The sequence below is a fragment of the Oenanthe melanoleuca genome, unplaced genomic scaffold (genome assembly GCF_029582105.1).
Source record: "Oenanthe melanoleuca isolate GR-GAL-2019-014 unplaced genomic scaffold, OMel1.0 S021, whole genome shotgun sequence".
Lineage (NCBI taxonomy): Eukaryota > Metazoa > Chordata > Aves > Passeriformes > Muscicapidae > Oenanthe > Oenanthe melanoleuca.
Genome location: NW_026612670.1, coordinates 102,969 through 114,183, shown reverse-complemented (window position 1 = coordinate 114,183; position 11,215 = coordinate 102,969). Strand labels below are relative to the sequence as shown.

At 45.3% G+C, this 11,215-nt stretch overlaps 1 non-coding gene across 1 annotated transcript; it reads left to right on the top strand.

Moving 5' to 3' along the window:
* Positions 1 to 4,114: 4,114 nt before the first annotated feature.
* Positions 4,115 to 4,217, top strand: LOC130266342 (U6 spliceosomal RNA). Its single transcript, XR_008842839.1, has one exon. It is a non-coding gene; the product is annotated as a U6 spliceosomal RNA (small nuclear RNA).
* Positions 4,218 to 11,215: the final 6,998 nt, after the last annotated feature.

Genomic DNA, 11,215 nt, shown 5'->3' with positions numbered 1-11,215 from the left:
TGCTGCAGTGGAACCCGTAGATGTTGTATCTGTCCAGGTTCCAGCCGGATCACAGGGGCAGCCACAGCCAGTAGCAGTTGCCCCTGTGGAAACTAGAAAATCTAAGATCAAAACGAGGCACCTAGATAATGGGGATCAGCCAACACAGCAGTGGAGGTATTTGAGAAGGGAGAGAAGATCATCCAGATTTTGCTGGGAGCTGGTTTTGCCATTAAAAAGAGCAAAGTCAAAGGACCTGCCCGAGAGATCCAGTTCCTGGGAGTGAAGTGGCAAGATGGACGGCGCCAGATCCCCACTGAGGTCATCAATAAGATCACTGCAATGTCTCCACCAACAAGCAAGAAGGAAACACAAGCTTTCCTAGGTGCCATAGGCTTTTGGAGAATGCACATCCCTGAGTACAGCCAGATTGTGAGCCCTCTCTACCTGGTCACCTGCAAGAAGAACGATTTCCACTGGGGCCCTGAGCAGCAGCAAGCCTTCGCCCAGATCAAGCAGGAGATCGCTCATGCAGTGGCCCTTGGCCCAGTCAGGACGGGACCAGAGGTAAAGAATGTGCTCTACTCTGCAGCCGGGAACCATGGTCTGTCCTGGAGCCTGTGGCAGAAGGTGCCTGGTGAGACCCGAGGCCGACCCCTGCGACTCTGGAGCAGAAGTTATAAAGGATCTGAAGCCAATGACACTTCCACAAAGAAGGAAATCCTGGCTGCCTATGAAGGAGTCCAAGCTGCCTCAGAGGTGATTGGCACGGAAGCACAGCTTCTCCTGGCACCCCGACTGCCAGTGCTGGGGTGGATGTTCAAAGGAAAGGTTCCCTCTACCCACCACGCCACCGACGCCACATGGAGCAAGTGGATTGCCCTCATCACGCAGCACGCCCGTATTGGTAACCCGAATCGCCCTGGGATTTTGGAGATAATTACAAACTGGCCAGAAGGTGAAGATTTTGGTCTCGCTGACGAAGAGGAGCAGAAACAAGTGACCCGGGCTGAAGAAGCCCCACCGTACAACCAACTGCCAGCAGATGAAAAATGCTACTCCCTTTTCACCGACGGTTCCTGTCGCATTGTGGGGATGAACCGGAAGTGGAAAGCAGCCGTATGGAGCCCCACACGGCAGATTGCACAAGCTACCGAAGGAGAAGGTGGATCAAGTCAACTTGCTGAGCTCAAAGCTGTTCAGCTGGCCTTGGACATTGCTGAGAGAGAGAAATGGCCAAAGCTCTACCTTTACACTGACTCCTGGATGGTAGCCAATGCTCTGTGGGGGTGGCTGGAGAGGTGGAAAAAGGCTGATTGGCAACGTAGAGGAAAACCAATCTGGGCTGCTGATGAGTGGAAAGACATTGCCACTCGGGTAGAGAAGCTACCCGTGAAAGTCCGTCATGTGGATGCTCATGTTCCCAAGAGTTGGGCTAATGAAGAACACCGACATAACGAGCAGGTAGATCAGGCTGCACAGATAGAGGTCTCAAAGATAGACTTAGATTGGGAACACAAGGGAGAATTGTTCCTAGCTCGATGGGCCCACGATGCCTCAGGTCATCAGGGCAGAGATGCCACCTACAAGTAGGCACGAGACTGAGGGGTGGATCTAACCATGGACAGCATCTCCCAGGTTATCCACGACTGTGACACGTGTGCTGCCATCAAGCAAGCCAAGCGGGTGAAGCCGCTCTGGTATGGGGGGCGCTGGTCCAAGCTCTGGGCTCGGCCTGGAGTCCGGCCCGGTGCCCCGGCTCTGCGGGGGGCCCAGCTCGGCACCCCGGCTCTGCTGGGGGCCCGGCTTGCTTGGGACCCCGGCCCCGGCTCTGCGGGGGGCCCGGCCCGGCCGCATGGTCCCAGACCCCTCATCCCTGACCGCATGGCCCCGCACGGCCCGGAGCTCCCCTCTCCATGTGGCATGGCCGAGCAGGGGGGGATCGGGGAGCCGGCAAAGGCTCTCCCTTCCCCCTTCCCTCCTCCTTGCAAGAAGAACTCATTTCTACTTTTACCTTGGAAAGTGTAAGTTTTCCCAGAATTTGTAACACCATGTTTCAAAACAAGACGATTATATCCATCTAGGAAATCTTGTACTTGTTGGTTCATGGTACCTTCAAAGAATTCTTCTTGTGCTGTTTCAGGTCCAAACACCTAAGTATTACCAAGAAATATTTATACTTTGAGTAATTATTACAGACTTTTAAAGAATCTTTTAAATTCTCTTAGTTTATAATCTTAAAGACTATAAAGGTAAAAAAATACAGTGTGCTTGATATTCAATAATGTAATTTAAAACAACCTATACCAGAAATAATTTAAAAACATTTGAAGACAACTCATTTACTTGTGAAAAAGTGAATCTCTGTAGCATTGGTCCTGAAGTTTTTTCACTTAGTCGATTCAAAAAGTGTTGGGGGGTCTTCAGTCCAATATTTGTTGAGTCTTCAAGTGAAACACAGTCCTATTAAAAGGAAACAAGAAATGGAGGCATGAAGAGATTTAAAAGGGCTCAGCTTACAGGAAAAACAAACAAACAGCAGTTTGCTCGCTAGATGTCCAGGGCAGAATCTGCCTGGCAGAGGCAGGACTTATCTTTTATACTCTAAACTACGTACTAGGTATTTACAAATGACCCCCAATACAATACAATCTTGTTACATGGTCCAGATCTGTTCTCATCCAATCTAAAAGTGCCAGCGTGTCACCCAGCATGGATGACACGGAGAAGGAGGAAGAGGTATCCACACCCCCAATTCTTCATCTTGGCCACGTGTCCCTTATCACAAACATTCTAGAAATCTGCTAATTCTACATTCTAACAGTCTAATTTACACTCTATTTATTTTTGTGGCTTGCATTTCTTCTCTCAATGTTGGTAAATTGTTCTAAGGAGCTAAATCCAGCCCCTGAGACACCTGGGTCTCATTCAAGGATCTTTGGAGACCCCGCCAGGGGGGTCTTAAACCTTCCAGGGAAGCCAGAGGAATACTCTGGACTCCCACATCTCCCCTCTCTGTTTGCACTAAAAACACCTCTTTTACAGCTTTGTCCATGGCATGCCAAGTGCACTGAATGATGCATGGCAAAATGACGAGAACTACAAGCCCCACTAATATATAAAATCCTACTTTCAAAATTTCTTTTTACAAAGGTAAAAGATCAGAAAGGTCAAACAGACCATCCATCCTTGATCCAGTAACTTTTTCAAGCTTTGCCACACCTTTCTGCAACTGTCTTACGTTCTTCTGAGTTGATTTTGAATGATCAGACAAGTTCATGCAGGCAGGGATAGCAGCCAAATTCTGTCCCTACAAAAAATGTTCCCAGCAGTAACTGTGCTAAAACTCGGAAGGATGGTTTGTTTGAGACTACAGTACAATTATTGTATACATCTTGATTCAGAGTAACATTCATTGTTTGGTTCTTTGTCACTCCTGAAACATTAAATACAATACAGAAGTCCATTCTTGTTGAAGCAAAACATTTCTAATTCTTCTGGTTCGAAAGAGGCCACAGGGAGAAACTGAACCCACACATGTCATCTGTCCACAGGAGTTCTCACAACTCCCATCACCCATGAAGGGATGCCCTCTGGAATGGGCCATTTTCTCACTGGCAATCCCACCAAACATGCCGAAAATGGCTCTCCTGGCCTGGAATGTCCCAAACAAATTGTGTCCAACCCCGCTGTCTCTGCTAAATTTCCCCAACCCTTCTCCCTTGGCTGCATCACTGATAAATCTGCTTTGTTATCTAACATAGTTGCGTTTGGGCCCAATATGGTTTCATGTATTTTGTAGGAATCCATCTCAATCCTTCATCTGTGAAAACACAAGCACAATCTTCTCCCCACATGATTAGCTTGAAAGGCCCCTCAGTTTTACCCGCTTCTAAATTTCTGATCAAAACCAAAGGATTTTCTTTTAGCTTTGCTCTTGTATCATTTGTAAAATGTCTTATAATTGGTGGAGTTCACTCTAAAAAAGAACCATTTAAGAAGTTTAATACATAATAAAACTTTTGTTCAACCACATGTGAGGCATAGCTTCTGTCTCCCCCTTTTTTGTTTTTCTAAACTTGCTCATAAAATGATGTCAACTAAAATATAAATGTTTTTCAGTTTTCCAAAAAATTCGCTTCGGCAGCACATATACCAAAACTGGAACGACACAGAGAAGACCAGCATGGCCCCTGCGCAAGGATGACACGCAAATTCGTGAAGCGTTCCACATTTTTAGTTGTGTTCATATTTCCTAGCTTAGAGTTATTCCCATTGTATTATTCCAGCTGGTTTTATGTTTCCCGCGCGCTCCCTGCCCGGGGCCGGGGCCGGGGCCGCTGCAGCCGCAGCCCGTCCGCCGCGCCTCCGTCCGGCACGGGCCGGCCCCGCCCTGTGGTGACTCATTTCTGGCCCTTCCACGCTGGAATCACTGCTCTGTGAACTAAATCTTGGCCTTCGTGCCCGCATGCTGTGATGCCTGTCTACATTTGAGTGTCCCTGTTCTGTTCCTGTCACTTCCGTGTTCGGGGATGTTGGCACCTCCAGGCGCTGCGCCTGCGTGTTCCCTACGCTTAGGTCGAACCACGCATGCGTCGCTGGCTGCTCCCGGGTCGGGCTGTCCTTCTGATTCCCCTCCCGGCTGTGACCCGCCCCCCCGGGCGTGGCTGGCCCCGCCGCCGCTCCTGTGCCGGCAGCCGAGACCCGCCCCGTCCCCGGCATGGGCGGCGCCACCCCCGTGAATCCCGCCCGCCGGTCCCGCCCGGAGCCGCCTCCCCCCGGCCGCGAGAAATTCCCCCGCCCGCCGCGTCTGAGAGCGATCCCGCCGCCCCTGGGGGGTCGCTCCGCCTGGGTTCCCCATGAGGCGCCACTGACCAACGGGGTTTTTCCGCGGACAATGAATCGTGCTCACATCCCCACCCCCCTTTTGGCTGAGAGCCGCCCTCACGGTCCTGCGTTTCTGCGTCCCGGCCGCCGCCGCAGATTGTCCCTCCCTGAACACTGCCTGCGGCTCCACGCACCGAGCCCGCTATTTCTGGGTTCCGCGCTTCCCGCGAATCCCCCGCGCGGTTTTTCCCGCGCTCCCGGGGTGCCGGCACCGTCGCCGCGGCCGCACTGCCTTGCGTTATAAGGATCGAAACCGGAGTCACAGCCCCCCGCTTTTTCCCCGCTTTTTTCGCGGTCCTGTCCCCCTCCCCTCTGTCCCCCACGGCCCGGGGAGTCGTCTATAGCGCCCTCCCACCTCCTGGGGTCATGTTTTCTGAAGGGGTGAAGAAATAAAAAATCCGAGTTCTTTAACTCACTTGGAAATATTTTTAACTTAATTTTTCCTGACCTTGCTGCTGGCAAGACCTTTGCTGAACCGGCTGCTGCTGGCATGGCAGCTATAAACTTCCCTCCCCCAGCTCATGGCTAAGTGAGAATCCTTCCCCAGTCTCTGAGGGACTTTAATTGCTTTCTGCCAAGGAGAGACTGGATAAAGCTACACTTTCGGGAGTCCTTCACTCCCTTATCTCTCAGAGTTACAGACTGATATCAATCACAATTAACTTTTTGCCAGAATCCTGCTGTAAATAGCACATTTGTTTCTGTCTGTGGGTAACGAAGCTTCACCCACACAAATCTCGGAATTCCTTCTCTGTGACAGAGACAGGATGAACAAAAGCTAAAACTTTCAAAGTGGATGCTAAAGTGAGCTGTTCCTTGCTGAGAGTTCTGCCTATAGTGTTCCTATGATGTATCTGAATCTGAACCGTCTTACCCAAAAGCAATTTGTCCAAAATCGATTCGGAGGTTCCTGAAACCGACCAGCAGTGCACAGGAGCGAGGCTTCCCGGGACACCTCCTCTCCGACTCGCGTCTGGACCGCGGCTTTTCTTGGCAGAGGGCCAAAAATCTCCTCCACAGTCCTTTTCAATGGCGTCTTCTCGAGCTGGGTTTTCCGGGTCCAGGGGTCTGCACCCACCTTTGCAGGCTGCAGCCCACCCAGAGGACGCCAAATGTCACATCCTGAGGTGTCTCCTTAGACCTGAGATCACCTCTGGAGGACATGCAGGTGGTTTGGAACCCAGCTCTTTCCAATGCCCATCGATGAGAGACTGCAGGAGGCTGTTCTTAGAGGTTTTCTTGGTTGTTTATTGTTTCTTATCTCAGGAATGCTTGGTCCAGCGAACAGCAGTCTGCTCGCCAGATGTCCAGGGCAGAATCTGCCTGGCAGAGGCAGGACTTATCTTTTATACTCTAAACTACGTACTAGGTATTTACAAATGACCCCCAATATAATACAATCTTGTTACATGGTCCAGATCTGTTCTCATCCAATCTAAGAGTGCCAGCGTGTCACCCAGCATGGATGACACGGAGAAGAAGGAGGAAGAGGTACCCACACCCCCAATTCTTCATCTTGGCCACATGTCCCTTATCACAAACATTCTAGAAATCTGCTAATTCTACATTCTAACAGTCTAATTTACACTCTATTTACTCTTGTGGCTTGCATTTCTTCTCTCAATGTTGGTAAATTGCTCCAAGGAGCCAAATCCAGCCCCCGAGACACCTGGGTCTCATTCGAGGGTCCTTGGGGACCCCGCCAGGGGGGTCTTAAACCTCCCAGGGAAGCCAGAGGAATACTCTGGACTCCCACAGATAACTTTGACAGCCCATTTGCCAACAAAGGGCAACATCAAATAGGAAAATTCCAGAGTTAAGAATCTTTGGATTTATCTCCCAGCCTCAAGTAAACAAGCAGAGATTTTTGTTTTTGTAGTGCCTCTAGATTTGTCTTGCTTCACACTCACTCATTTTTTTCTCTGCAACCCAAGGACATGGTGCATCTAAATTCTTGTCACACATATGGAGGTGAGAGCAATGGCAGATACAGATCCATGGGAATTTTTGACCTGACCTGCAGTCCTTATATTTATGTAACATTGCTGTGCATAAGGGCTTCTAACACTGCTTACTCCAGTACCTATTCCTGACCTGAGGCAGAGAGCTACAGCACAAGCTTAGATAGGTATAAATAGGTATAGAGGTGTTATACCTGGAATAAAAATAACTATTCAAGTATCTTTCTCCTACAAGCCCCCACATGTTTCACACTCCCAAAACTCATCCAAGAATTTTAACTAAAAATTGTCTCAATTGTTCCAAAACCCCAGGATACTGCCACCAGAACATTAATAATCCATTTTATGCCAGTCTGGGCCAAAACCTAGTTGATAAATCCCCAAGGTAGTCAAGTTACAGTGCAACTTGTGGTTTGAAAATTCCTGTTGCAGCCTGCTGTGCACTTCCCTTAGTGACAGCCAGCCCAACAATGCTCCAAATGAAAAACCAGGTGGGAGGCACTGAGCTGAGCACTGGTCTTTTCATACACCATCACCATGTGGCAATTCAGGCTGGGAACACAAGTGTCACCAGAAGAACATGTGCATTACATTGTGGCATACAGATATTCCCTGTCTTTCCTAGCACACACACAGGTATCTGTTCAGTCATTAGAATCTCTCCTCTAATTTTTTTTTAGATGTTTTTCCCCTGTGCTCTCAGACATCCTAATTTAAGTCATCAAAAATTCAGGAATTTACCAGTTAGCACATTGAAACATCCTTATTACTGAAAAGGAGCTGGCAGTATTGTAACACAGCTGCTCACCATTTCAGTGGGACAAAACAAAATAATTAGAAGAAAAATATTCCTGATATTTAACTAGCAATTTATTTAAATAGCTCACTATTGCTATTTTATGGAAAGACAATTGCCTACTAAAATATAATCAGTCATTTCAAGTATATAGTGTTATTCCTGCCTATAATTAAAAATTACTCTCAACACTTAAACTCCACCTTTATTTAAGATCTTATGGCATTTTTGATGCAGAGCATTACCCCCTCAGAAATCCAGCCACTTTTGTGAGTGATCCACTCCATAATGAGTTAAACTTTGGAACAAGGAGCCAGAGAGAAAATATGAAGCAAATGAAAAACTTAATAGTAATTTAATTAATCGTTTGCCTTTTGTATAACATCACACTAATTACACTTCAAGCTGGTTCACATAGGTGGGGAACTAAGCTCCAGTATTTATAGCCACATAATTTTTCAGATGAAATTTTATTTAAAAAGAGTTGCAACAAAATTGGCAGTATTTGATCTTTTACTACATAAAGAAATCCTACACCTGTATATGTTGAGATGTCAGAGACATTTAGAAATAAAAGATAAAGGTGAAAAATGCACTTTGTTCTCATTCCTTTTCAGTTAGGCAGGTTTTCAGAGAAAACTTTTCCAGTCTTATGGATCATGGTTGTGACAGATGAAACGTCTGTGCAGAATTTATTTTTCTTGCAGAAATAACATTCTACCAGTTGTGCCAGGAGATGGCAAGTTTTATGGGCTTATTTCAATTGAAAACATCTGCACTAGATAATATATGCTGCTGGGTCACATGTTAAATAACACTATTATATGTGACTGCATATAACAGCTGTTTTGCATCTTCTTTATAATGGTTTGTAACTAAGCATAATTGTCTTGGATCATTAAGTGAAGTTGCTGTAACATTAACCCTTAATGCTTTTATATTTCTAAGTTTTTCAGTTAAATAGGTTCTGATTCAGGTGCAAGCTTGATAAGAGCCATTTCCAGAAATACAACTCAGGAGGTACTTATGTTATATCTCAAGTTCAAAAGGCTCTTTCAAAGCACCTGCTTGCCTCCTAAAATCTCAGATGCCCACAGATTTTTTTAATCCAAGAATTCAAAACGATCCAGTTTTCTGTTTCTAAATACATCTGTCCTAAAGGGCTCCTTTCCAAAGCTATGTGCACCTTATTTGAGCTGATAATGTCTGCAGAGTTTTCTCACCCAGTTTTGAAAACCCAAGTTGCCAGAGCAGCCCAGATAGTGGATGAAGTCTGCAAAAATTGGTGGAGCATTGATAGAAGGCAAGCCCACTCCCACCACCATCACAACTTGCATCTTTCCAGTTAGGCACATGCTTGAGCACCTTAATGGATTATCTGGGTAACTGTAGCTTTCCAGACAGTTTTTTTAAGAATTGACTAAAAATCTGACATGCCTGAAAATCTCAGTATATTGAAGCTAGCCCATGGTGGAATTCTAATGAAAAATTACCATGAGTCTTACCACATTAAGACCCCCTAGGTTTGAGTAAATAATAGAGAAGGAAAGTATGAAATAGAGAGGATGTTTCATACCTCACTTGCCTTCAAAAGTTTAAAATGTCACAATTCTAGTTATATCAATTAGGGGGTTGTTGAAAAACGAATCTTTCTGCCTTCCCAATCCTCCCTTGTTTATGAACTAAATCTGGAAGTGCTTTTCTAGATAAGAGTTACAGCAATATAAGACTGGTGTATTTGGCCCTCCCCCCCAAGTATTTGTAACGTTGGAATCCAACATATTCCATTGCATGATAAAAGATTATTGGGCTAGAAAAAAAAAAAAAGAAAACATCTTAGAAAGCAATGTACCTCCTCTAAACACCTGGCCACAAGTTGTGGGAACAGGTTTAAAAAAGCATGGATGCAATCTTCTTCAACACATGCTGCCAACCAGGAATCTTCTCACCATGATCTATGCACAGCTGGTTTTCTTCTGCTAAATGAAGGCATTGATGATTCAATCCACAGGGATTTGCTTTCTGGGAAGTCTCTCCTGGAGCTGATAAAGGCTAATGATTGGGAGTTGTTTCAGAGAGGCATACACAGTGTCCCTGCCAGGCTCCAGGGGCAGAGATAATGGATTGTCCTTTGCTTCATCACTCTAGATCAGTCCTGTTCTAACAATCACAGGAATGAGAGGCGCTGAACAATGAAACCAGGCATATTATTGTACCAGATGGTCCATTTTAGAACAATTCACATACAGGTCTAGAATGAGAGGCAGCTTCAATATTCACTAAAAGCATTTTCAGGCTGTTCCAACAGTTTCAGTCCTGTTTCCTTACTTTGATCGGAACTGCAGAATTTTTATGTGTTAGTTGCTTTCAGGATTTAATCTCATTTGTTTAACAGCATTATAACTTCCACTGGCAAGGGTTTATTAATTTATTTTGACATTTATATGGGCTGCAGTCACATTTGTTTCACTATCCCAATATCTATCACAATGGAACTCAGCAAGATTTTCTCTTAGCAATCTCCCTTTGTAATTAGAGGTATTACATCCAGTCTTCTAATCAAACTGGCAGAAATGCAGTGGTTACATGTAAATCATTTTATGTGCATTTCCAAGCTAGAAATCTGAGAAGTCCAAATCCAACAAGCTTTCACATGTATTTTAACTCAGTGAGTTACTACTAGTAACTTCATGGTATCTATTTCAATTCTGAGTAACAAAAATAGTTTTGTTTAGGACACACAGCATGGTTCTCCATTTCCTCCCCCTCCCAAGTCACTGTGTATTACATGATATTGCCTTTGTATTCAACATGATAATATAACACAACCTGACAAACAATGGGATGGGAAATACCGGAAAAAATATTCATATTTTTTCTTTTTTTTTCACATTGGGTGCTTGCTGCTATTTGGCTCCATCTTAATTCCAACTTTGGGCAGAACTTATAAATAATAACATATAAATAACTCCATTCTTCAGGATGGCCCTCCTCAAAGCAGCTAGACCATCTGCAGAATCACATCCCTGTACTATTTCTAAGCCATCTGTTGCTGGGATATTTTGCTTGATGCATTCTTTGTGGTGAAAGAATGTGCATGTACCTCTTGTTCCCTTTCTTCTATCAGTTGATTCAATAAGAAATATGAGTGACCTGTAAACAGGGCAGTAAAACAATGTTCTGTATTAATGCTAGTTGGGAATGAGATTTCCTGTAACATTTGCATGCTCCCTGAGATGAACCAAATATGCAAAGAATTGCAGGCCAAGCCCAGAGACAAGTGTGATTAACCTGATTTAACAAGTATGATCACAGAGAGGGAGAGGTCTCTCTGACAATGGCACAAAGAGGTTCTGTGTGTATTTAACACAGCTGCCATCTAAATTCAAAAATGCCATGGAATAACTAGGGATAAGAAAAAGGCTGATATCTGTGTCTGGGAGGGACAAACAAGCTGTCATAACAAAGCATGAAGTCAGCAGAAATGTTGTCTGAACTATCATGGGCTGGCCTGTGACAAGGAAAGGACAACAGAATTTATTGGGAATCAAATGCAATTCTACTAACAACATTTTGGCTCCGAGTATGGACC